This window comes from Pongo pygmaeus, chromosome 18, assembly GCF_028885625.2.
Source record: "Pongo pygmaeus isolate AG05252 chromosome 18, NHGRI_mPonPyg2-v2.0_pri, whole genome shotgun sequence".
Taxonomy (NCBI): Eukaryota; Metazoa; Chordata; class Mammalia; order Primates; family Hominidae; genus Pongo; species Pongo pygmaeus.
Genome location: NC_072391.2, coordinates 61,883,542 through 61,907,865, shown reverse-complemented (window position 1 = coordinate 61,907,865; position 24,324 = coordinate 61,883,542).

Below are 24,324 nucleotides of genomic sequence, written 5' to 3'. Positions count from 1 at the left end.
TGCATTCTCTAATCCTGGGGGCTTGGTACTTGGCCCATGGCTTTATTCACTGGCCCGTTGAGGTTGAGCAACTGCTGTGCTGTAAGGGCCAAAGTGTTCCCAGTCTGTTAGCAACAACCTCCAATGGGGATGCTGGCAAAGGTGCTTTGGCTGGCTGGGCAGCAGTAGATCAACAGTAGTTGGGGGAGGCAGCTGGTGGGCGCACAATGGTGGAATTCTGTCTGCAACAGCAACCCTGTTAGGCACAGTCTGCCAGTGAAAGAGCTATGGTGGTGGCAGCTGGAATGTGTTATAGCTGGGCAGTTAATGCTGCTCTGAAAGCAAGTACTTTCAGTCAGGAACCCTGTAAGAGGCTGGCATATGGGGGCGGGGGGCTCAGGTGAGACCGACCTTATTCCATGAGCAAGATAGCCCTGATTTGTCCAGGTCAGGCAACCAACAAGGCTAAAGCCATCTAGAGGAGTATGACAAGCCTTGAGGGATGCATGCCACTTCATCCAGCTCTCTGGGCTCCATATAGGCTGGAGTTTTGCCTCTGGCAACTCTCCAGGCAGTTCTCCCTGAAAGCTCAAATGTCCATGTTGGTCATAGGGTTTCCTGCAGCTAGGATTCTGAAGGTCTGTGGAGAGAGTGGGCCACTGCATGCCTATTTTATTCCCCCTTTCCCCAGCAGCCACTTGGGGCCAGAAACAAGTTCTAGTGCTCAGCAACCCTGGGCATGGTTACAAGCTTCCTCCCCTTTCAGCCCAGGATATTCAGCCTCCCTCCATCCACTCTCAGTGCCTTCTTTCCCAAGATCTGTTCAGTGTGTGTTTGTCTCCTTCATGGCCTGGTCTCTCAGTGGCAGAAGCGTTTCCTAGCTGCATCTAATTGGCCATCCTGGCTCCTCTCACCTGCTTATTTTATTTTTCAGTCTAATGCTCCTTCTAGCATGACTATCTGCTGTGTGTGAATATAAGAGCATTGTGACCTTTGTATAAATGAAAAAAATAATCCAGAGACATATATAGAAGAGGATCACCTCAGTGGATAGCTTTCCACATATTTTGGGTTTGGAGGTTACCTCAGAGATATAGTAATGAGAGTTAAAATGACACATAAGGCAACCCACCAGGGGAAAAAATTTAAATGTCATCAGATAAGTAGTTCTACAACAGGAGAAACTGAGATTTCTATGAGATTCATCAGGTTCCAGATGTTTAAGAGGAAACTCCAGTTTGTAAAATGGATTATATTCCAGAAACCATTAGTAAATTTATAAAACGAAAGTTTTTAAAGTAATCATGCTGCATTTAACATCTATTCAACTGGCAAACTTCAAACTATTAACATTTAATTGGTGAGGATGCTGTATTAAAAGTAGCCTGCCTTACTGACAAATGATTTGGCTTGCAAACTTAAAAATATCCCGACCTGGCCGGGCGCGGTGGCTCACGCCTGTAATCCTAGCACTTTGGGAGGCCGAGGCAGGCGGATCACGAGGTCAGGAGATTGACACCATCCTGGCTAAAATGGTGAAACCCCGCCTCTACTAAAAAATACAAAAAAATTAGCCAGGCGTGGTGGCAGGCACCTGTAATGCCAGCTACTGAGGAGGTTGAGGCAGGAGAATGGCATGAACCCGGGAGGTGGAGCTTGCAGTGAGCTGAGATCGCGCCACTGCACTCCAGCCTGGGCGACAGGGCGAGACTCTGTCTCAAAAAAATAAATAAATAAAAATAAAAAATAAAATATCTTGACCTAATGAATTAAATTCTGGAAAATGATACTAAAAATAATTGCAAAAGCAATAATATAATATGCACATTATATTTTACTTTGCATGACTAATTATAATCATAAAAACAGAAATGGCTAAAATGCTTAAGAGTAGAGAACACCTTAAATAAGTTACTATTTGTCTTCAAAAGAGAAAGTAACATAGACATTCACTACGGTAATTATGAATTGGAAACACCATGAAAAATTCTTTTTGTATAATAGTAAGTTTAAAAGGCAGAACGCAAAAGTATTATGATTTGAAATCATTTTTATGTTGAGAAACATTGGAAGCTATATTTATAAATGCAAACACCAATTTTAGTACCTGGGGAGTATAAGTGAATATCCTTTCTTCTTTGGCTGTCTCTTCAAATTTCTAACAATGTTATCAATAAATGCAATACAAATCCCGTAACTCATTCCAGCTTCAGTGGTTTGGGCCACTTCTCAAAGTCCTCCACTGGTATTTTGGGAAATATCTATAGTGACACATAAGTCCTCTGCAGAGCAGGCCCGGGTATTTTCTTTCTCCTTTCTAGATGGCTTTGGATGCCTACAAAAGAATGCCAGAATCATCCTTGAGACTGCTGATGCCTCTCCAGAGAAAACTGCCTCTGGAGTTTTCGAGAGAAGGCTGCCTCTCTTAGAAACTAACTCTTATTGGTCACAATGCTGCAAGACTCGTACTAGGTCCTCCACCTTCCGGGGCAGGAAGATCCTCTATGCTCTGTGCCAATACTGGAAGACCCTTAGAAAACAGCCAAAAGTATTCTGAAAACAGTCAAGAGGAAGGAATACTCCTCTGGATATATAAAATTCAGTTTCATAGACTAGGACAGAATTCCATAGGTGGCAGAACGGAGGACTCCAGAGGATGAGAAATGTCCATGTCAGTTTTCTCCCATAATACACTCTTCCATTCTCCACTATAAATTGCACAATATGCAGGGACAAGCACATTTTTATTGATTGATTATTTCTAGCATATATTTTAGACCCATAAATTTAATAGATGCTCAACAGATATTAGTAAAACAAATGAATAAATAAATGAAGAAATGCAGGTAGATCACTGAGAGCTGCCAGTTCACCTGGATATCCATCATAATGAGGTTTAGTTAATTAGTCAAGGCACTACTGGACAAAGGAATGTCTATTTGCATCTTGTATGAATAATGTCCAATATTCAAAGTATGTCTATCTTGGCCATTTCTAGAGGTATCCAATCTTTTGGCTTTCCTAGAGGAAAAAAAAAAAAAAAGCAAAACAAATCTCACAATGTTTTAAGAAAGTTTATGAATTTGCATTGGGCCATATTCAAAGTTGTCCTGGGCTCCATGTGGTCCGTGGTCTCAGGTTAGACAAGCTGGATTCAGGCCTATTTTCTAACCATATATGGTAACTCAGTCCACAAAGCTCTAAAATAAGCTTATCCTCCTTTCTGCCTTCATGTTTTTCATAGGCTAGTGGTTCACTGACCTTCTCTTAATAAGCCTTATATTCTACTACCCTTCCATAGGGAAACTCTCATTTCCTTATTCTGTCAGTCTCTCTCTGTTACATCTGTGCTTTGTTACATGCTGTTTATTCTTGTAGAAAAGTCTCCTTTAGCACCTAGATCATAGTAGATATTTAATACAAATTTTTGAATAAGTCAACTATTCATCTGTCAAGGACTTTGTTTGAAAAAATATGCAATAACTCAATGATCCCTTTTGTACATTTAGGATACTTTTATGAAAATAAGGGCTTTCATTTCTTCTTCTACAAAAATATTTCCACATTTTAATTTGTGAGAAAAAAATAAAACATATTCTCTGGTTATCTTTCTTTTATCTTTGTAAAAAGGCAAACTCTTTTAGAGGAAAAAGTGTATTAATGTCTTTTGTAAAATACGACCTGTTTTATCTTGTAATTCTTGTGCATATATATTGGGTTTTCCACATTTTGTAGCATTAAAAACACTCTGGCAAACATACTATGTCTTTTTATCTTTAATTTTTTATTCATTTATTTAGCCAAAAAATAATTATTGAACGCTCAATAAAATGCACTCCGTTAGCCAAAAGGGATTTGAAATGGATTGCATAGGTGTTTAAAGGGAGGAGCAAAAACAGTGGCAGGAAGTAAGCATGCGAAAGTATATAAAATGATGTCATTACTGTTGTACAAGGGATACAGAAGAAAAGTTTAGGGTACAATGATATTATGAAATGCTAAGAAAGGTGTCCCAATGTAAACGCTTTACAATTTAATTCTAAATGATGGCAAGGAGTCATCTAAGCTATAGAAACGGAACATACAATGCCCCCAGAAAGAAGTAGAAATAAGCTTAGACTGTTTGAAAATAAAGGGAAGACCAGGATGACTGGGATATAATGAGATATAGTAGAATGATTTGAAATTATGCTGCAGAGAAAAGTATACTGCAGATTATTTAGATCCATGTAAGCCAAATTTACTATTTTAAGCTGGATTTTTAAAGCAATGGATCTAACAAACATATACAAAACACTCTACTCAACAACAGCAGAATACATAGTCTTCTTAAGCAAACATGAGACATTTCCCAGTATAGATGACATGTTAAGCCATAAAAAAGTCTAAAATTTAAGAAGATTGAAATCATACCAAGTATCTTTTCCAACCATAATGAAATTAATCAAGAAATCAGCAACAAAGGAAAAAGTGGAAAATTCATAAATAAGTGAAAAGTAATGCAGTGTTGAATAACCATTGGATCAATGAATAAATAGAAAAGGAAATTAGAAAATACTTTGAAGCAAACAAAAATAACAACACAGCATAACAAAACATGGGATGCAGAAAAAGCAGTATGAAGAGTGAAGTTCATAGTGATAAAAGCCTACATTAAAAAAGTAGAAAGCACAATAGTGGGAAAATTGGAAAAAATTCAGTAAGGTTTGTAGCACTGTATTAATATTAATTTCTTGATTTTTGTACTGCAGTTATGTTTTTGGGAAAATATACACAGACTTATTCCAGAGCAAAAATGCATTGCATCTACCACATACTGTCAAATATTTCAGAAAAAAACAGACTAAAGTAAATGTGGCAAAATGTTAACATTTAAGGAATCTGAAGTTTATACAGGAATTCTTTGTACCATTTTTGTAACTCCTGTAATTCTAAAGTTATTTCAAAATGTAAAGGCTAATCAATTATCTAAAATAAATAAGAAATATCACAAATAACCTGACTTTATAATTCAAGGGCTGTAAAACAATAACAAACTAAGCCCAAAGTTCGCAGAAGCAAGTAAATAACAAACATTTAAGCCAAAAGCAACAAAATATTTTCCAACACTGAAAAACAAAGTAATGAAGCTGAGCTGATCTTTACATTTAATCTTGGCCAAAAGACCAAGAAGCAATAATAATTGGTTTTTAGGAATGATAAAATTGGCAAACCCTTAACTAGACTGACTAAATAAGAAAGATAGAATACTAAAATGAATAAAATCAGAAATAAATGAAAAGACGTTATAATTGATGCCAAAGGAATAAAAAGGTTTATAAGAGGTTATTATAAATAATTATATACCAACAAACTGTATAACCTAGAAAAATAGATACAACTTCCTAAGACAAAATCAAGAAGCGGCAGAAAGTTTGAACAGGCTAATAGCAACTAAGGAGATTGAAACAGTAATCAAAACCTCCCAACAAATAGAAGTCCAGGACCAGATGGCATCACTGATGCATTACATCAATAATTAAAGAACAAATTTCAATCCTTCTCAAACTCTTCCAAAAATTGAAGAGGAAGTAATACTTCCAAACACATTCTATGAGGCCAGTATATCCTGATATCATAGGAAGACAAACACTCCAGAAAAACATAAAACTGTAGATCAATATCCATAATTAATATTGATGCAGAAATTATCAAGAAAATACTAGCAAGACTGAAATCAGCAGCATATTAAAATGATTATACACCATGACTGAGTGGGATTTATTCCTGGTATGCAAGGATGGTTCAGTATATGAAAAATCAATTAATGTGATATACCACATTAACATAAAGAATAAAAATTATACCATTGTCTGGATAGATGTAGAAATAGCATTTGAAAAAATATAGCAATCACCATGATACAAACACTCTAAAACCTTAGAATTAAAGAAACTTACCTCAGTGTAGTAATAAAGGCCATATACAAAAAGCCCACAGCTAACACCATACTTAATTGTGGAAAAAGTCAGTTTTCCCTCTATGATTAGTCATGAGACAAAGATGCCCACTGTTGCCATTTGTATTCACCAAAGTACTGCAAGTCCTAGCCAAAGCAATTAGGCTAGAAGAAGAAATAAAAGGCATCCAAATAAGAAATGAAGAGTAAAATTGTTCTTGTTTGCAGACAATATAACTTCATATAAAGAAAGCGCTAAAGACAAAAAAAAAAAAAAGAAAAAAAAAGTTTAGAACTAATAAAAATATTTGGTAAAATTTCATAATACAAATTCAAGAGGCAAAATCAGTTGCAATTTTATAAACTAACCAACAATCTTAAAAGGAAATTAGGAAAACATTCCTAATGAAAATAGCATCAAAACAAAAATACTTAGGAAAAAAACTTGATTAAAGAGATGAAAGACTTAAGTAATAAAAACTACAAAACACTGATAAGACAAATTAAACAAGACACAAGGAAATGAAAAGACATGTTCATGAATTGTAAGGCAGTATTATTAATATGTCCATACTACTCAAAACGATGTACAGATTCAATTTAATCCCTACCATATTCCAATGATATTTTTCAAAAACAGAAATAACATTCAAAATCCACATGACCATAAATAGCCAAATCAACCCTGATATAGAAGAACAAAGCTGAAGGTGGCACACTTTTCTTTTTATTAAAAAAATTATAAAACTAAAATAATCAAAACAGTATGATACTGGCATAACCACAGACATATAGATCATTGGAATAAAATAGAGTTCTTGGAAATAAATTTATGAATACGGTCAACTAATTTTCAATGAAGAGGCAAAGAATACGCATAAGGAAAGTGTAGTTACTTCAAGAAATAGCATTGGAAAAACTGGGTATCTAGATGCAAAGTAATGAAATTATACTTTTATCTTATATAATATGCAAAAACCAACTCAAAATGGATTAAATACTTAATCATAAGACATGAACCTATAAAACTAATAGAAGAAAACACAGGGGAAATCTTTCATGACATTGGTCTTGGCAATGATTTCATAGATGACACCAAAAACAAGCAACATAAACAAACATGGGACTACATCAAGCTAAAAATTGTCTACATAGCAAAAGAAACAATCAACAGAGTAAAAAGATAAACCACAGTACGGAAGAAAATATTTGCTAGTCATACATCTGATAAGGGGTTAATATACAAAATATATAGGGAACTCTTAAAACTCAATAGTGAAAAATCATATAACCCAGTTTAAAAAAATATGGGCTAAGAACTTGAATAGCTATCAGTCCCAAGAAGACATACGAATGTCCATTAGGTATATAAAAAATGCACAAGATCACTAATCTTCTGTTTGCATATCAAACTACCAGATATTAACTAACACCTGTCAAGATGGGTATTAAAACACACACACATACACACACACACACACAAGTGTTGGCAACAATGTATAGAAATTGGAACCCTTGCACATTGTTAATGGGAATGCAAAATGATGCAGCTGCTACAGAAAACAGTATGGAAGTTCTTCAAAAAAGCAAAAAGAGAACTACCATATAATCCAGCAATCTCACTTCTGTTTATTTATCCAAAAGAATGAGAATCAAGTTCTCCAAGAGATAATAGCACTCCTATGTTCATTGCATTACTGGCCAAAATAACCAAGATGTGGATACAACCTAGATGTTCATTGATAGATGAAAAGGTAAAGAAAGGGGATCTCCTATTCAATAAATGGTGCTGGAAAAACTGGCTAGCCATATGCAGAAAACTGAAACTGGACCCCTTGCTTACACCTTAAACAGAAAGAACTCAAGGTGGATTAAAGACTTAAATGTAAAACCCAAAACCATAAAAACTCTAGAAGAAAACCTAGGCAATACTATTCAGGACACAGGCACGGGCAAAGACTTCATGCCAAAAAAAAAAAACCAATTTTCACAAAAGCCAAAATTAATAAATGGGATCTAATTAAACTAAAGATCTTCTGCACAGCGAAATAAACTATCATCAGAGTAAACAGGCAACCTACAGAGTGGGAGAAAATTTTTGCAATCTGCTCATCTGACAAAGATCTAATATCCAGAATGTACCAGGAACTTAAACAAATTTACAAGAAATAAACAAACAACCCCATCAAAAAGTGGACAAAGGATATAAACAGACACTTCTCAAAAGATGACATTTATTTGGCCAACAAACATATAAAAAAAAGCTCAACATCACTGATCATTAGGGAAATGCAAATCAAATCCACAAAGAGATACCATCTCATGCCAGTCAGAATGGCAATTATTAAAAAGTCAAGAAACAATAGATACTGGCAAGTCTGTGGAGGAAAAGAATGCTTTTACACTGTTGGTGGGAATGTAAATTAGTTCAACCATTGTGGAAGACAGTATGGTGATTCCTCAAGGACCTAGAACCAGAAGTACCATTTGACCCAGCAATCCCATTACTGGGTGTATACCCAAAGGAATATAAATCATTCTACTATAAAGACACATGCACATGTGTGCTTATTGCAGCACTATTTATAATAGCAAAGACTTGAAACCAACCCAAATGCCCATCAATGATGGACTGGATAAAGAAAATATGGTACACATATACCATGGAATATCATGCAGCCATAAAAAGGAATGAGATCATGTCCTTTGCAGGGATATGGATGAAGCTGGAAGCCATCATCCTCAGCAAACCAGCACAGGAACAGAAAAACAGACACCACATATTCTCACTCATAAGTGGGAGCTGAACAATGAGAACACGTGGACACAGGGAGGGGAACATCACACACAGTGGCCTGTTGCAGGGTGGGAGTTGAGGGAAGGAAACTTAGAGGACAGGTCCATAGGTGCGGCAAACCACAATGGTACATGTATTCCTATGTAACAAACCTGACTGTTCTGCACATGTATCCTGGAACTTAAAATAAAATTAAAATAATTAAAAAAAGAAAATATGGTAAAATTGAATACTATTCAGCATTAAAAAGAAAAAAAAGTTTAAAATATGAACTTAAATGAACTTTTAGGACATTATATATGTGAAATAAGCCAGTCACATCAAGACAAATATTGCATAATTCTACTTATATAAGGCATCTAAAATGGTTAAATTTACAAAATCAGAGTAGGATAGTTGTTACCAGGGGCCTGAGATAGGGAGAAATGGGAAATGATTAATCAATGGTCTTAAAGTTTCAGTCAAGAAAGATTAATATGATTTGGAAATCTTTTGCACAATATTGGACCTATTTATAGTAAAAAATAAAGTATTGTTCACTCAAAAACTTCCTAAGAGTGTAGATCTCATGTTAAGTGTTCTTACCACAATATGATAAAAATAAACTGGTTATATTAAAGATCAAAGAATTATTGAAGCTTAGAATATATTTTAAGATTAGAGTTAACAAAGAGTTTAAGTACATAAAGCTTGAGGTAAATACAATAGAATGAAAGGAGTTTTATGTTTTTCCTTTTCTATGAATTTTTTTGTATCAAGAGAGGTATAGATAGCTGCAAATCATAGTGGATTCTGGAAATAATAGCCACTGGAGTTGTAAAAATTACTCTAGCTTTAAGACTTGTCAAAACAACTTCATCATTTCAGAAAGGAATTCTAGCACATATGTCAGTGTCAGCTGTGTGACAGTAAAGAATCCAGTTTCAGTGTAAGTGGGTTTAAATGGCTCTTGCTGCCCCCTTAGCTCTCCTTTTCTTAAGAGTGGTTGTTAGAGAATACCAACATATGGTGTATTTGGCAGTAAAACATCATTAGTGAAAAACACCCGCAACTGCAGAAAGTTGGAAGAATTATGACAATTACAAAGAAACTTAGCGCTTGACAATATATGTGGTTTAAAGATGTTATTTTTCTATTCTACAAGGGATATTATGCTGGTACTTCAGCAGCATTCATTTCCCTAGTTATATAGCAATAGCCTTCAATTTTTCTTTAGGAATTGATCCTAAATAAGCATAATACCATTCTGCGGCTGCAGTGATTGTTTCAGGGTTAAATCCATGACACATAAACATAATATCAGATTTGCTGGTACTTCTTGAAAAGTGTCTTTCTGCACTAGATTTCCAATTTTGACAATGTAGAACTGAAGTTTCTTTTGCCAGCTTTTTTCGCAATACAAGGAGAATAGAGTCAACCTGAAAAATTGCAAATGGGAGATAGAAACTGGATCTGTTGATGTTATCAGAACCCTTGTATCCAGTCACATCCTCAATCTGGATCTGTCTGCTACCTGAGCTAAAGAAAATTTTTCTTTTTGCTTAAGCTTATTTAGTTGAGTTTGTTGGTGTATTACTCCGTTTTCACACTGCTGATAAAGGCATACCAGAGACTGGGTAATTTGTAAGGAAAAAGAGGTTTAATAGACTCACAGTTCCACGTGGCTGGGGAGACTTTACAATCAGGGAAGAAGGTGAAAGGCATGTCTCACATGGCAGCAGACAAGAGAAGAGAGCTTGTGCAGGGAAACTCCCCTTTATAGAACCATCAGATCTCATGAGACTTATTCCCTATCACTAGAACAGCAAGGAAAAGCCCCACCCCTATGATTCAATTACCTCCCACCAGTCCTTCCCACAACACATGGGAATTGTGAGAGCTACAATTCAAGATGAGATTTGGGTGGGGCACAGCCAAACCATATCAATCGGTATTGCTATGGGTATAATTATATTTATTTATTTGTCATTATTGACTAAAAGAGTGAAAACTGATGAAGTACTCTCAAGGTAGATTATCTCTAAGAAGAGTATCTTATATTCAATGAAAGAAAATCCAAACTATCAATGAAAATATATTTAAATTGTCAATCCAATAAATATTTTGGAAACCTTTTTTTTTATAAAGGGAGTGGGCTTGGAGAGAGTCGTACACAGACCTGGCCCTTCATGAAGGCTTTCTTTATCTGGAAAAGGAAATTGAATAGATAATTGCAATGCTAGGCATTCATGTCAGAGATCGTAGCTTCCACGAGAGCAAATAGGTAACACAATTATGGGTGTTGACATTGAAGACACCCTGGGGAACCAATGTACTAGTTCTGTTTCTGGGTGCAGAAATCAACTCTTGAATTGGGTACTACCTGAGAGCTTGTTGCATCATTTCAGCATACAGGACACTAGCTCCCTGACTCTTCCAATGGTACCATTTTCTTCTGCCAGAGAATCTCAGATTCCCAAGGCTGCCCCATTCCCCATGACATGTGCTATTCTTAGTACCCTGTTCAAAGCTACAACCTATAGTCTGAGGTTGTGGAGATTGCTTTCTCATATAATCGCAGACAATCTTTTCCCTTGGGACTACGCTGCATCCTAGACCTCCTCCTTTTTAATCTTTAGAGATTTTTTTTCAAGACTCTCTTCTCCGTTCCACAGCACTTGACCTATCTCCCCTTTCCCTGGGTATGAGTGTTGCAGCCCTACACAAGGCTGCTAAGGTGCTGAGGCACATATGGGGAACACTTAAGATTTAAAAGTCTTAAAATAAAGGTGATATTTTAAGCAGTAAATGATAAATCTAATGCTTTAAAAATTAAATTCAGACTGAAAGAGAATCAAAACCAACTGTTTGGAAATATTCCCCATAGTTATGGAATTTTGTTCTTGTAAATATATGTATTTTCTGTTAAACCCTCATATATGTACATGTTACAAAAAAAGATAAGAAAAGGGAAACAAATACACAGAAAACATAATTTCTGCTTAATAAGTATTTCTAAAAGTTCATTGGGTTCTAAAACCAATCATTGTTTAATATCATAGGAAACTGGCATTTATTAAGTGAGGCCCACTCCCAATTACATAAATGGGGAACAGATATGAGTTTAGGTATCATGTACACACACAGACACACATGCACACACACACACACAAACGTATCTTGTTGGGCTTATTGTTGACATTAAAGTTAATAAGAGAGAAACTGTAATTGGAGTCAGATCTTTAAATACTTCTATCACACAAAGCATTTAAAAATAAACATTACGAACACATTTGTTCTCACTAAACATATTATTACTTGAATAAGTGGTGTGATATAATTACTTACACAAATATATTCATTATATTAATAGTGATATCAAAGCATGTATAATGTTAATGTATAAAACAATATTTTAAAGACAATTTCATCTTACTATGTATTTCATTGCATTTTGGCATATGGCAAATGCTTTACAGAGTATTTATGTTATAAGATGTAAATGTATATACATTTTCTTCACAAATACATATATATGTATTTTTGTTACCATTTAAAAATATCTTGCTCTTCAGTGTATGATTAAAAAGTAAAAGATTGTAATCACTGTGTTGAATTATACACTGCCCAAAGATAAAAGTTTTTTCTACTTAGTTTTATCCCCAGAGTTTAGCAAGTGCCTGGCACGGGAGCCACTAATAAATATTTGGTAAATGAATGAAAAACTAGATGAAACCATTATTTCTATGTAACCTTGTTTCCAAGAAAATATTACTATTAGAAATCAATGTTGTTTAGATAATATTTTGATGCTTAGCATTTTGTATTATGTTTTTTTTTGTTTTCATGTCTGTATTTCCATCTAGATGATTATCTTCTGTTACTCTTTAGACATTAAAAATTGTTTGAAAAATGAATAGAGGAACAAAAAATAGGTGCTAGTATACCTATACTCACATTTCCTATAGGACAGACAGAGCATCCTTTTATAATAAGCACCTTTTTTGCCTACTGCAAAATGCCAGAGCTGTGATTTGTCTGTTGCATTTCAGTCACACACAGCTGTTAGAGTTCCTGAATATTTTTAAAACCAGTGACATGAAGGTTTGGATTTGGAAAGCTTAGCAGTTTTAAGGAATTTCATCACCTTATTTTGTTGAAGGGAAAAAGGGAATTTTGATCCAGTAAAAAAAAATCTTTTATGATGTATGTTTAATGGTAGTCCTCCAGAATTTCAATCAGGGGCGACTGGGAGTAAATATAACAAATTCTTCTGAAATCCAGGGGACAAACAACAAGGCTGAGGTACTTGAATCCATTTGTTAATGGAGAATACTTGACTAAGATGTATGGCACAGTTTTTATTTATTTGCAGTGGCTCAAAGGCAAATGCACAATTCAAGGCTAGTTTTTAATGTGAAACATTAAATTAAAAGCTTCCCTTAGGGACTTTAAATGCATGTCTAAGAGAATAGTAACTCTTAGATCTTTTATGATGATTTTGTTTGCTTTTAAATCGTTTCAGATGGGCTGGAGTTTTTGGATGGCATTTTCTCATCATCAAACCACTTGGACAGATATTAGTAACAGGGATTGTGTTAATAGATTTAACACAAAGTCACAAAATTTTTGCTATGAGAAATTAACAATATAAATCATTTTAACATTATGTGTCTACTTTAGGATTTTTTATATCGGATGTAGCAAGGAATAGATTATTCAATATACTTCCCAAGGGATTTCATATTTAAAATCTGCATGCTGTAGGTGGTAGGGGATATTTAGTTTTTCTTCTCTAGTATGGAAGAAATATTTTCCCCCCTAGACATTTCTATCCTCTTGTTCCACTTGTTTTTCCTCTCTGTGGACATAGGGAGTCACTCTGTTGGTAGGTACAGTCACTGGTTCACCTTTCTGTATTTGGTGGAGAAAATCAATCTCAAATCCCCAAGGCAAGGAATCTGGTTGACAGTTATACTATTCCCTCTACCACACCCCTAGCCCTGACAACGGGGAGACAGAGACTCTGGTTTTTTTTTTCTTTACATTTCAAACATTTCAAAGTTCCTACTAAGTATGTGTGTGTTAGTGTGTGTTGGAGTGTTTTGGTGATAAAAGTTGAATAAATATTGAAATGCCCAGTGCTGATTGTACTTATAATCTGTCTTGTACTCCAGCCTTTATTGAAAATAAAACTAATATGTAGTGATCCATTTTAATGTATTCGTTATCTAACCTAATGGTGTCTATTTCAAGAGGAACACAAGAGAATGTCATTTATTGGCTACATCAAACCCCATCTGGTCTTCTTAACGTTACCCACACAAATTCTGTTCTACAGCTAAATCAAATTACTTGCACTGTCCAGATATTCCAAACTCACATACACTTGTTATTTTGCATAGATTGGCATCACACTCTCCTTTTTGTTGACTGGAAAATGACTATTTGTCTTCTGGGTCTTTAAACATGTTTACCCTAGGACAGATCTAGTGACCCAGTTTTTTCTTGAAGCAGGATGTCATACAACCCTGAACCCTAATTCCTGTAAGAAAAGGTTCTGTAAACTACTTCCAAAAGGCCAAATTTGACTCATTTCATGTTTTTGTAAATAAAGTTGTATTGGAACATAACCATGACCGTTCACATATGCATTATGTATGCCCACATTCACAGCACAATAGCAGAGTTGAATAGTTGTAACAGATATCATGTGATGCACAAAGCCTATAATATTTACTATCTAGCCATTTATAGAAAATGTTTTCTAAACCCACTGAAGCCTATGATTGCTTGATATCAAATCCCAGGTATTCCCTTTATATAGAGTCATTGTTTTCTAATTTATCGCAAGCTCTGGGTAAACAATAATTTTTATAATTTTTACACCTGCCACCATTGAATCACACACACACACACACACACACACACACACACACAGTTTCTGGGAGGGTAGCCATAAGAATAAATCTGTAGGAAGAAACAGTTTTGTCAATATAGTCAAGGGGTCATAAGCCTGGTGATAGAATAAAAATAAGGGCCAAAATTTAAGGAAATCACAGAACTGAAAGAATAAGAATAAACACTAATGCTGGGATATTAGCATAATGAGATCTGGTATATCAGTATGATGAGATTGGGTTCAGCTTTTAATTCCAAGAGTAGATTCAAGAATGTATTTACACATATTATGGGAGAGGATTGGTAGTTTATAGGAACAATGGGAGACAATAGAATCTCACCATTTATTTGTTTATTCCTTATAGACATATTCCTGATGTTTTATGCTGCCTGCTAAAGATTCATTAGATATCTCAAGGGACTAGGCCTATTAGCCTCCAACAACAATAAATAGGCCTAATAGTTGTTGACACTCCTTCTCTTTGTTAAACCTCTTTTTATAACATTTTTGAAGAAGGATTATAAGTGGAGTGCATCCAGTTGTCTCAGGGAAAGGCTATTGTGAGTCTCTCTGAGGGAAGGAGCTCAATGAAGCTTCATATTTCCAATAAAGTTATCTGTATCCTTCCTGCCAGAAGAAACTCCAACATACAGGCAGTATATCAGTGCTGCAAGTTTTCTTCAGGCACGGAAGTACAAGGGGGTGGATGAGCATTCTTTTGGACTAAATTCAACATTATGGTTGCTACAAACTTGACCATAAGTAAGAAACATAGAAAGCAGTTGATGCTGTAAAATTGAGGAAGAATTTGCTGAGCAATGGCTGTAGATACTGCTTATGCAACTGGCATCTGCTTGAAAAATTGGATGAAGATAAAAGCTACAGAAAATTGCAGAGTCTCAAGTTTATGATGGTGAGGAATCGAATGCATTGCCAACATCAGAGTCCCACTCCCAGGAGATTAAAAAGATCTGGAAAAGCTTCACCCCTTTGAAATCACAAATGGCTGAGACAATGATGAAAATATAAAGATGGTCAAGCTGTGTTTTCTTACCTTTAGAAAGTGTGGTGTAGACCATTCTAATATCAAAACAAATTTGATAATTTATGCCAGATGGAGCTGTCGCCTAGAATACAATTTCAAGCATTTACCCACAGATTGTGAGCCCTAGAACAAATGATTTAATATCTCTAATCCTCAATGTTCTTACCATTAAAATAAATATAAGCCTAGGATTACCATGAAGGTTAGATGAGATAATGCCTAATAAGTAGGTGACAGGTAATTAGTTTTAGCAAATATTTGTTTCCTTCTTCATCTTATTATTTAGAGCTGAAATATCTTTTTGGAATCTTGAGCTGATTGATCAAATAATATACACACTCTACCAATTGTTAATTACTACTCTTTATAACAGGCTATAAAATTTTAAATGCAATGCACCATTGTATAAGGCCCTTAGATAACTTCTCGATATTTGAAGAGATAATCTTGTAGAATTTTCTGATTTAGAATATTATCTACATTGTGCTTGAATTTAATTGACAGGTAGACTAAATATATCAGTCCTTTTTGGTCACACTCATTTTATATTGGAAATTGAACACAATTTCATGAATTCAGAAGTTACCCATGAATTTAGCCCTTTGGAATGCTTTTTTTTTTTCTTCAACTTGGAAGCTTATATACTTTTTTCTTTAAAACAAAGATTATAAAAGTAATTTGTGTGATTTGAAGTTACTAATTTCTCTCAAATAAACTGATTAATTAGAGAGTCCTGTTGACATTTTAATTATCTTTTTAAAAAATTCAATTTTAAAGTTTTCTAAAGTTAGATTTGTTTGTAACCTCTTCAATTCCCCACCAATCTTCTGGATGAGGAGATGGAAGCCTGAGATTTGAAATGGATTCACATTGAATAATGCTGTAGCTAAGAATGCCACAGGTCTTCTCAGTACTAGGTAAATGATGTTTTCCATTCAAGCATGCTACCATTTCCTTTGCTTCCCGGCAAACTTTGGGAAACATTATTATTTTATTATTTTTTATCATTATTTTTATTATTATTACTTGAATGCACAGATGATTTCAAGGCAAAAGTAGTCTCTGTACCAGTTGTTCTGTTGGAAGCCTCCAAGTGGCTATCACCTTGCTCTTACGGGAATATATATATATGTATTTTTAAGTACAGTTGTATGTTATACTGTGTGTGTATTATCTCATGCAACTCTATTCCTTACAAGGTGTTGTATTTGTAGGGTGGCAAAGCACCCCCAGGAACGTTTGTTTATAGTCTAGAGAAGAATTTGACAGCTGCAATTTGCATTTAGAAGAGTTAATGGCAATATCCCACTAATATGTTTGTCACTTATAAACAAGTTTGGAATGCTGGTCCAAGTTATCTCAATTTAAAGAATTTCAATAATTAGAAAATAGGTTACTTAAAAGAATTAGCAATTATAATAAAGAGAAAACACCCACTGTAGTATGAATTTTAATTATTTATAAAGCAGAAATTCAGTTTACTAACTCATTTACATAAAATTTTAGTTCAACAAGAGAGTTCAAAGTATTTTTAGTTGTTTTAGTTTTTAATCTATCTCATAGGAAAAATAGGACGTACAATATAATCTCCATGGAAAAGGAATTTATGATTCAAATAAACTGATTAATTTATCTAAAAGATGCAGTGAAGTGTGTGTGTGTCTGTGTGTGTTTGTGTGTGTCTGTGTGTGTGTGTCTGTGTGTGTGTGTGTGTATGTGAAGAGGAAATGTCAGAGATCAATCTAATCACTTCTCTAGGTTTAGTGTCCTTTCCCATTTCCTATTCTTTCTGATCTCTTTGGCACTGAGGTACAGTGCAGAGAAGGTAGGAAACCCTATTTATCACACCACGGGCATAGTCAACAACACAAGCAGCAGTTTCATTACCCCTTTTACATATAATTCAAAAAGAAATTTGTTGTCAAAGTTTAAATAAAGCATAATTGATTCTGCTGGAAGACCTTTTGTGTCAAAACAGAGAAAAGATGTAATAGCAGAAGTTTGGACATTAATCCTCTGACTACAGAGACATTTTCAATGAAAGAAGAATTAAAGCAGAATTAGGATTGTTTTTGAGTTGAAACTTGTGAGAAAACTTAAGATGTGAAAAATTGCTTGCATGGAAGCAGAAAATCCAAACATTGCTTAGGGAGTGGAAAACTGTACTGATAAAATGGCTCTTCAGCAGAACTGACAGGTCTGAAAAGTGTGACTGCAGGAATGACAAATTGTTTGTAACTTGACACAGGAAACTGGGAACCAGAGTAGTATTTTGGCAAAAAAAAAAGCACCCAGAAGATTAGTCATCCCTAGAAGAGCACCCTTTCAAGTAGGCAATGTGAGAAACACACATGGTCTCTGAATCAGACAGATCAAGGTTTTTGTTATCCTTTTGAGGGAGGAAGGATGGTCTGTACAGGAGCTGATGGATGTCTTTGATAAGAAGACAGACCAAAAAAAGAAAATTCTTTGGTCAAGTCTAGCAATGTCAAGGTCTTCTAGTTTAGGAAAGGATGTATTACTACAAAGAACATGTGATGATTTGTGCTGAGTTCTTCTCTTCCTTTCTTTTCCCAGCCTTTCTATTACCTTCACTTCCTTTTTTTTTAATCTCTGTTTGGTTTTTCTCTTTTCTCTACATATTCATGGAACACTCACTGTAATATAGGTGTTATTCTAGACAGTAGGGACACTGAGATGAACAAAGTATGATTTCACTGTTCTTAAGGTGTTCTTCTCTAGTAGTGAAATATAATGTAGCACAGTCTCTTGAACACCCGTGTTTCCTGGGAGTCACCTCTCTAAGCACCACATCAGCAGAACATACCAACCTTCTCCCACTTCTTCTTTAGGTAGCTAAATCCAATGGATTTATCACATTTTATCTATAAAGCTTCATCATCCATGGCAGTCTTCATCTTCACGTAGGTTATTGGCTCAAGGATGGCAATTTCAGAAGGGTTACCATGGAGAACGTTGTCAGGGTCCTTACAGAAAGACCACAAGGCTCCACTGGGGCATGTTTCATAGCTTTAGACATCGCACTAAACTTTACTTAAGTAATGGGGAGGGTGAGTCAAAGTATTTTTTCACTAGCCAAGGGCAAAAAACAATTCCTGGAAATCCTGAGAATCAGAGCTTAAGAGAGCAAACAGTAACTGTTAGATTACTAAATACAAACTATTCATTTTAGAGTGTAAAGACTCTGGGGCTAGATATGAAGGGGACCCCATATTAAGATCACTATGATCATTAATAGTGAAGCCAAGGCTTTTATTTCCCCCTAAGAGGTGGATTGGAGGCATTGTTAGCCTGTCTTTTCTACTTGGAAAGACAAAATAGTGTGTAGAGATTCGCATTGTGAACTTTTAACCAAAAAGCAACTCAGGACCTCAACAGAAAAACTGAAAGAAAACGCAGACACTCCGAAAGAAGTGGTGGGCAGCAGCCTACACCGTGAGCGAGGCGGAAAGCTGTGTCTCGAGAGCATGAAAGGGGGAGAGACCGTCTCCATGATGTACAGTCCCACTAGGGAGCTGGGTAATCCAGGCCACGTGAGAGCACCTTGCCCCTGCACCGCGCTGGTGCTGACTTAATCAGCTGTGGTAAGTATATGAGAAGAAGTAGAATAGGGGCATGCTTTACATGCACTCCCAGACCCAAGCAGTGAAGGAAGCCATTCCTGATACTAACTCATAGTAAAATGGGAAGTTCCCTCATCCCTGTCACAGGGTGCGCAATGGAAGTGTGGCTAGCTTCTTCAGTGACCCGTTACTCAAACCTCTTGCGGAGCATACAGAAGGGCAGGCTGTGGGGCTCTGACCCCACAGCCGTGTCTAGGGGTGAATGTTTACAGCTGAAGCCCCAGTGGGGGTGTTGCAGGGTGCTCTTTTAGTTTAGCCATCCGCCGGTGGCTTGTGTTAGCTCAATTAAACCTCTGCCTTATCACAAGGACAGAGAGCTTTCTGTATCCCCGGGTTCTTGCCTTGGTGTGCCGGAAGGACCAGATCACATGTGGGCTTGGAGGATGAGTACAAGGTTTTATCGAGTGGAAGTAGCTCTCAGCAGATGGGGGAGCCAGAAGGGAGACGGTTTTCCCCTGGAGTGTGGCCACTCAACAGCCTGGGCTCTCCTCCAACTGCCCCAGCCAAACTCCACGTCATTCTTCCAGTCCACTGCCTGCCAGTGTGCTGGCATCTGTCAGTATGCTCTTCCATCAGCGTGCTCCCTCAACGTCCAGCCACTAAGGTCTTGAGGTTTTTATAGGCACAGGATGGGGACGTGGCAGGCCAAGGTGGTCTTGGGAAATGCAACATTTTGGCCCCAAGGCAGGGGTGCCTGTCCTCACCTAGGTCCATGGCCACAGGCCCGGGATGGAACCCTGACCAGGGACCACCCCCTTCCCTTCCCAGAACTTCCCTTCCCCCTTTCCGTCTCAATAGGAGAACTCCTGGAAGTCTGCCGGCTGACTTAGGTGGTGGTCACAAACTGAGAGAAGCTCCCAACTGAGATTTATGATATAATCTTGAGTGGTGACTAACGCCTTGTCCAAAACTAAGGGATGAGCAAAAAGTGTGCTGTAGCCACACAGGAGCTGGGTGCCCTTGCTTTGCTAGTAAATCAGGAGGGGTGTGGCCTGAAAGCTGGCAGTTTTTGTCTCAGTGGAGAAGCCTTGTGGCCTTGGGCAGTTTTGCATTCTGAGCACAGGCTGCCTGGAACCCAGCTAGTTGTTGCTAGTAGAATACCTCAGGTGTGCGACCTGCCTTATTAAACACGTGGGAGCTGAGTGGGGCAGCTGCTTGGTACCCTCTCTTTCCCAGTGCAGAGAATTTTGTGCTGTGCTTCTCCTTGGAATATTACCCCAGCAGCCAAGGAACTGCCCTCTGATCCCCACTGAAACTGCTGCTTGCATCCATACATGGGGAGCCAGGACACACCTTGCCTGACCCAGCCCCCACCCAACTTTGCCCCTCCACCTGTCCTAGTAATGTTATACAATAGAGAGAGATGTTGGAAAGCTCCAAAGCCCCACCTCTTGCCTAAAACACCGGAGTACCTCCCCTAAGTAACATAAGGCAAGCACAGATCCCACTGCTGCCTCTCCAGCTGGCACCCTTTTGCAAGAATCACCTCCTGGCTGAAGGCCAATCACCACAGCCCATTGCAGCATTGCAGGCATGATAACACAGAGCTTAGGTTGAAGAAAATTTCTGTGCAACCTCAGTTACTACAATTGCCTACCTCACCCTGGCTAACCAGGAAGTCTTGAGCCTGTCTATGTGCCCAGTATATTACGACTACAGCTGGCACTTGAGAAAGCCAATACACTAAGGCTATATAAAACCAATAAAATCTTTCAGAGTCTACACCACTCACCTGCCACCCCCAGCAAAGCTGATGCTGGTACTCACTGCTGGGAGACTAGAGGACATGTCAGCTCGGTCCAGCTCCACCCAACATTGACTTTTCTGGAGCTAAGAGTGGAGCCCAAGCCACAGCACATCCTGCAGACCTATTCACAGCCTGAGGCATTAGAGAGCTTCTCTAGTTGGCTGGCAAGAGACAAAGATGACCAATTCTCCTTAGAAAGAAAAACCAAAATTAATGGTGTATAATCATAGCCCAAATGGAATGTTACCAGGAGAGTGCTGGAGTCTATCGGAGAGTTCACTGGAAGAAGTTACAGTACGTACACATATGCACAAAAGAAAGTAACATGAAGCTGGCAGAGATCAAACTCTGAGAGATGTAGTATTCCATGGAAAAGGTGGGTGGGAGTGCTCTCAGACTCTCTAGCCCCTGTGGCAGACTGCTGGTTTCCAAGCTCAAGGAGGGTTTCTTGCATGCACAAGCACAAATGCTGGAGTAGGCTATGATTTGGGGCCTCCTTGAGGGCATTACCTGGCTCACACAAGGTTCTTGTCTTTCCCCCCAGAACTGAGCTGTAGTAGCAGGCACTATACTGGTTGTGCACTCATTGTGAAACTTTGTTCTGCTCAGGGTCCTTCAACTCTTGCATCTTCACATCACTGGATTCCTTGCAGACATTCTCCAGCACCAATCTGGAGTATGGCAGCCCCATAGGGCAGCTACACACAGAAGGGCAGCAGGATTCACAGTAGTCTGGACCTCAGGGACTGCTACTCATAGGGAAAGTTGGAGTGCAATACATCAAAGGAGAACCCTATGGGATGAAAGAAACCACACTTAAGGCCTTGAGTCCCAGAATATTCTGCTTATGGGAAGTTTCTTTCAGCAGAGGCACAGGTGCAGTGCTGAACTCAGTGGAGAAAGACTGTAGTTCTATCCCAACAGTCAGGCAGCCCTTGCAGTTGTGAAGGGTCTTGAAAAGGGGGAATTCTTCATTCCATCACCCATCACTGAAGATACAGCTGGGGCTTCTCCCCCAGAAGCTTGGCATGAGTGCATCTGTAGATGACCTTTCTGGAAAACTTCAGGGTGACTGCATTCCTGCAGGAGCAATGCCTTCCAAGTTCAGGCTTGACTGAATGGTAGAGTCACAGTCCATCTCAAAATGGAACATCACTATTCCTGAAGATGAACATGGTTGCCTATTTGATCTGAATAGCTATAACACTGGGTCAGGAGTATGACAGGGAGGTAGATCTCTTCCTCTTGGCCTGGAAGGGGAGCTGAGGTGGCTCCCTTCCCTTCTCCCTGAAAGACCTCAGTGCACTTCAATGAGAGCTTTGTCAGCTTCTGCTGTCAAAGCTAGGACTTCTTCCCATCACTGGGATATTGTATTTACCCTGCTTATAGCCACAGTCTATTTTTACCTGTGGACACCTCCTAAAGGCCTGAAGCCTGAACTGTTCAATCCAATGAATAAAATATTGGGGAAAAGAAATTTTAAAAGTGCACACTACTGGGGAACAATATAAGCTTCATGAGACCTCTGCTATTCTGGCCCCACAGGAGACAGTGAACCTATTCAAACACCCAGAACATTGCTACTACAACCAGTATCTGAGAAAGCCACTGCACAAAGATTCTCTATAACCAAGGAACTCACATAGAGTATTTGCCACTGAATGCACTCAGAGTCAAAGATAGGAGATAAATTATAATAATTAGTGTCACATCATCAAAAGGAAAAATAATTTTTAAAAACCCCAGTGTAGTCAAAAATAAATTTAAAAAAAATCTTTCCAAATGAGAAGGAACCAGAAAAATAATTCTAGCAATACGAAAAAATGGGATTATATAACTCCCCCTAAAAAAATTACATTAACTCTCCAGCAATGGATATGAACCAAAATGAAATCTTTAAAATACGAGATAAAGAAATGAAAAGAATAATTATTAGGTTATTCAATGAGATACAAGAGGAAGTTGAAAACCAGCATAAAGAAATTAACAAAACAATTCATAATATAAAAGAAAATGTTTCTAAAGAGATATATATTTTAATGAAAAATCAATCAGAAGTTCTGGAAGTAAAAGACATATTTAGGAAACTACAAAATACAGTGGAAAGTTTCAACATTAGACTAGACCAAGTAGAAGAAAGAATTTCAGAGCTTGCAGATAAGTCTTTTGTAATTACCTTAATCAGACAGAAATAAAGACAAAAGGAAATAAAAGAAATGAATAAAGTCTCTAAGAAATATGGGATTATGTAAGATATCCAAACCTAAGAATCATATAAGTGTGCCTGATGGAGAAAAAGCGAAAAGTTTGGAAAATCTGTTTCCAGGATTAATTGAGGAAAACTTCCTTGGCCATGCTAGAGGTTTAGACATCTAAAAACAAGAAGCTCAAAGAACTCCTAGGAGATTAATTATAAAAAGAACATCACCAAGGTGTATAGTCATCAGGCTATCTAAAGTCAACATTGAAGAAAGAATTTTAATTGCAACGAGACAAAAATATCAGGTAACATATAAAGGAAAACTTATGAGACTAACAGCAGACTTCTCAACAGGAACTTTACAAGCCAGAAGAGTTTGGGGTCCTATATTTAGTCTCCTTAAACAGAATAACTACCAGTAAAGGAGTTTGTATTCAGCAAAACTAAGTTTCATAAGTGAAGGAAAAATAAAGTCTTTCCTAGACAAGCAAAAGCTGAGGGAATAGGTCACCACTGGACTATCCCTACAAGAAATGTTAAAAGAAGTTCTAAATGTTGAAACATAAGGTCACTACACACCAGTATAGAAACTCTTCAAATCATAAAACAGTAAAACAATGAAGAAAAAAAGGCAAGTAGGCAACAATCAACACTATGACTAGAATGGTACCTCATATCTCAATATTAATGTCAAATGTAAATAGTTTCAATGCCACATTAAAAGATACAAATTGGCAGGGTGGATAAAAAAGGTCACAAACTGTATATCTACTGTCTTCAAGAGACTCACCTAACATATAAAGATTCTTATAGGTTTAAGGGAAAGTACTGGAAAAAGACATTCCACACAAATGGAAACCACAAGTGAGCAGAAGTAGCTATTCTTGTATCAGATAAAACAGACTTTAAAACAATAATTGTATAAAAAGACAAAAAGGTTATTACATAATAATAAAAGTATCAATTCAACAAAACATAACAATCCTGAATATGTATGCACCTAACTGTGCAGCTCCCAAAGTCATAAAAAAATTATAACTAGATAAATAGTAGTAGTGATTTCTTTTCTGTTAAGAAAATATTAAATAGCAAT